Genomic DNA, 4,312 nt, shown 5'->3' on the forward strand with positions numbered 1-4,312 from the left:
AGATTCTTCTGCCGTTTCCTTCAGATATGTCATCACTGAGTAAATGTCCCTCATATTTTCACTCGTGGTCTCTAAAAAGATGTCCTTTTGTGCCTAATGGGGAAAAACAAAACCACTTCATGACATGGCAACAACACAGTGTGCTATGTTGTGTCCACCGTGGTACANGTGGTCTCTAAAAAGATGGCCTTTTGTGCCTAATGGGGAAAAACAAAACCACTTCATGACATGGCAACAACACAGTGTGCTATGTTGTGTCCACCGTGGTACATGAATTCACTTGTGACTGAAATACAGCTCTCTCACCCTGACAGAATATTCTACCACTGAAGTTACTCCAATGCAGATTTATGTGAGCATTTAAAAAACATTGAAAGTGACGGACTCACCTTCAATTCGTCCAATTTCTGTTGAATTATCTGATTGCTTTCCTTGATATCCGCCTGCAAACATGCAGTTACATATGAGGGTATAAACAACGCTAATATAGCACACATTAGCGCAGAGGACTGCAGATTAAAAAAAGAAAATTTCAACAGTAAATTTTCCTGTGATGACTCACAATGGCTGTGTACTTGCAAATAAATGTTAAAAATGTCAGTAGAGACAATGTAGGACAACCACTGCACCACTCAGCTTAATTTTGGCAAGGTGCCGGAAACATCAGTCAAACTGGCCGAAAAGATTTCCGCACACTTACATTACATAGATGAAAGTGTGTGGAAATCTTTTATACCAAATTATTCTACCAATTGTCAACCAAAGGTTAAGCAACAAGTTATTCACCACTTTGTTCATGTCGATCAGTGAACTTGCGAGGCAAACCAGACACATCAGAGTGAAGAGGAAGTACAGGCCACCAGCCACTCCTCTGCTTCTTGGCACGGCTGCTGCTGCCATCGCTGTTCTAAATAATAATTATACAGCATAAAGGATCAATGAAAAAGTAAAAAAAGAAAATTTTTAAATTGTAATATTTAAATGTTTATAGCATAAACCATTTGATAGTGAGTTTCTGATATTACCTGTGATTTACATTGAAGGAAAGCGGCTGTAAAAAATGATGAGAAGAAACCACACCACCTCTTATATACTCCTGGGGCCACCTCCCCCACTGCACATCTCAACTGTGTGTGTGTGTGTGTGTGTCTTTAGTTTCACTACCACAGAGCTAGTATTTAGCGTAACAGNTGTGTGTGTGTGTGTGTGTGTGTGTGTGTGTGTGTGTGTGTGTGTGTGACTCAGAGGGACAGATCAGGGTACATTAGCACAGTTACACAATGCTCAACTGCTATCAGCAGGATGCTACTAAACACAGGATATCAGGCATATTTAATGTCAACATTGATTATAGGGCAGAACAAAACTTCATAAATGTGAGACTAAAATGTTTCTTTTTTTTTTTTTAGATATTTTTTTGGGCATTTTTAGCCTTTAATGGATAGGACAGACAAGTGTGAAGGGGGGAGAGAGAGAGGGAGCGACATGCAGCAAAGGGCCACAGGCTGGAGTCAAACCCGGGCCGCTGTGGCAACAGCCCTGTACATGGGGCGCCTGCTCTATCCACTAAGCCACCAACGCCCCGACTAAAACGTTTCTTAACACTATTCCACTGAGCTCAGACTTAATTCGTGTATCAACAACTGTTCAGCTATCATCAGTGTTTATTGTTTGGTGTTGACTGGAGAGTTTTTTTCCTGTCGCAGAACACATTGAGGTTCGTGCTGCCTTTCAACACGTAAATTGAGAGCTAGTATTTAGCGTAACAGAAATCTAGTAACCTTAAGCTGTACTTAAAGAGGCAACAGATAGCAACTTTTCCTAAATATATCATCATGAAAATAATGTGGGTTGCACAGGGTAGTGTCCACAGTAAAATCAGACTATTAGCGTTTACATATGTTACTTAGTGGCTTTGCAATCTTTGCAATAAGCTTTTGCCACCGGTGTTGAAATTTCGTGGAAATAAACTGCCTTACGGCAGGAAACGCGTCATATATTGCAAAACTGGTCGGTCAGCCAATCAGGGACTGGATCTGGTCCTTACGAGGAGTTGGGCATGAGATAGTTGAGTCACGAGCACAATGGCAGACGGACAAAGTTTGGAGGCAAGTGAAAAACGGCCTCCCAAAAGAAAACGAGCTCCTCTGTCTGAGGAGGCAAAGAAGAGCAAAAAGGTGAGTGATAAAAGAAGAGGAAAAACGAGTAAACCTCAGTCAGGCATTCAAGAGATAGAGGGAGCTCCGTGACCAAAGAGGCTTCAAAACTGATGTCCAGCTAGCTTTCTTTCTAATGGATCAGTAACATGGCTAAATGTTAGCTAGACGAGAGAGGGCTGTACTGCACTGGCAGCTAGTTAATTCCTAGCTGGCCAGCATCGCAAATCGCCGCAACCAGGGACCGGGTAGCGAGTGTTGGTCGGCTGACACCCTCGTTGCCATTCTACAGCAGCCCTCGGACAGTGATACCCCCTCCCTTCCTTCTGTTCTCTTCTCACGGAGGCAGCTATCGACGGACATCGCCCAGCTAAGTTACGCCCAGCTAAGTGAGCAGTGAACTTTGTTTCCCATTCAATCTGAGCTCCAACCGGCCGCATCGTTTCCATACGGTACCATTTATTCTAGAATCGGGACTGTTTACATGTGAATATTGGTATAATTCCACTGTGTCTACTGTTGTTTGTGCTGATACTGTACATATTGGTATAATTTACTGTGAGTTGTTTGTACTGGTACTGTGCATTCTGCTATAATTATTTGCATTACTATTTGTTTTTTCTTCAGATAAATCTGATAATTGTTGCTCGGTCTCTTTACTCATTGATTTAGTAGAGTGTCCACACACCTTCTCATTCTACATATACATAGAGGTATACTGGTGGCTTTACAGCCTACATTTTATTGATTATCTCTGATCCCCACGGTCAATTTGGGCGTTGCGACAGTGCGACGCAACACCACTGATGCTAGGTGGCGCCAAGCTAAAAAACAACAAATCCTATCTGTTGCCTCTTTAAATTGAATCTTAGCATGTTTCATAGGGGGCCATAGCGTTAATAGTGACATACACCTTTATGACAAGTACTCCTCTTTCAAAATGTCTTAATAAACTATGCCATCGTGATATGAAAAAAACAAATTCTTTCTTGTCTAAGGGATTTCCAGCAAAGGGTAAATGGGGTTAGGTGTTAACCAACTTAAGAAACATTCACATATTCATTGATCTGTAACTGTGGTATGTAAAACACTGATGATTCCTTTCCAGTAGGTTTGTCTCCTGTACAAATGCTGTGTGACTCTGTGTGGGACATGATCCTCCTAAATGCATACATGAGAGAAAAGACAAGTTTGTTTGATGTTCCTATTTCTATTCAGATTTTGTTCAGATGTCCACCATGTGTGTCTCTAGTTTCACTTCCATAGAACTAGTATTTAGCAGTTTAAAACCACAGGAATATAATGTAATCCGTTAGTGTTGGCACACACTGTGAGACACACAGGAAACACCAAGATGAAAAACCCATACAAAACTGTACAGAAATATGTAGAGCATTAAATTACAAATGCCCGTGATACATGGATGCCCATAACCTGTGAGAGCATTTCTTTTAACTCAATCTGGAAAAGAAAAAAAAAAGTCAAGGCAAATATTGAGTTTAAGTTTTGGAATAAATTTCTTCATCCTTCATCAAACTAGCTGATTCTGCAGGGTGGACACCCAGGTCCAAACCATCATCATCCAGTGTATGATTTCCACAGGAGCTGCTGTATTTTAAAGAATATCCTTATCTGATTCTGAAGCAACAGAGAGGCCAACTCACCAGCCTGCCGTTGTCTTTACAGAAGAAATATTTGTATAAGAACTCAGGCTTCATGTTTTAGAAATGTTAAGAAAGAAGGCATCAAACAATAATAATTCCCGTGTATTGAATTTATTTTTTTCAGGCAACCTATGATGAATTTCATGTGCAATATTTCAATTTAATCATTTCTTAAAATCCCAGGCACATTCTCTCAGTGTTATAGTATACGTCAGAATTTAGACTGAGCATTGTAGTTTGTATTACATTTATGTCATTGCAAGGAAGCTGTGAAAATAAACCAGCAAAAGAAAACAATCATGATTTATTTTTATCCTAATTTATGTCAAACATTTAAAAGGAATTCATGATTTAAAGGCCAGTGTATAAACACCTTAAGATGAAGCTGCACAATCAGAGAGAGAAATGTTATAGATGTAATATCAGAGATAGAGGCACTGACTGACATGGAAGTTACAATTCAGCTTGATACTCCTCAAGGGCTTTGATCAG

The 4,312-nt window shown here is 40.2% G+C and overlaps 1 long non-coding RNA gene across 1 annotated transcript; it reads right to left on the reverse strand.

Annotated features, from left to right (window-relative positions):
• LOC126404158 (uncharacterized) lies at positions 1 to 1,103 on the reverse strand. Its single transcript, XR_007571410.1, has 4 exons — positions 1,026 to 1,103; positions 787 to 907; positions 390 to 443; positions 1 to 93 (listed from the first exon to the last, which is right to left on the reverse strand). It is a non-coding gene; the product is annotated as an uncharacterized LOC126404158 (long non-coding RNA).
• Positions 1,104 to 4,312: the final 3,209 nt, after the last annotated feature.

This window comes from Epinephelus moara, chromosome 17, assembly GCF_006386435.1.
Source record: "Epinephelus moara isolate mb chromosome 17, YSFRI_EMoa_1.0, whole genome shotgun sequence".
NCBI classification, from domain to species: Eukaryota; Metazoa; Chordata; class Actinopteri; order Perciformes; family Serranidae; genus Epinephelus; species Epinephelus moara.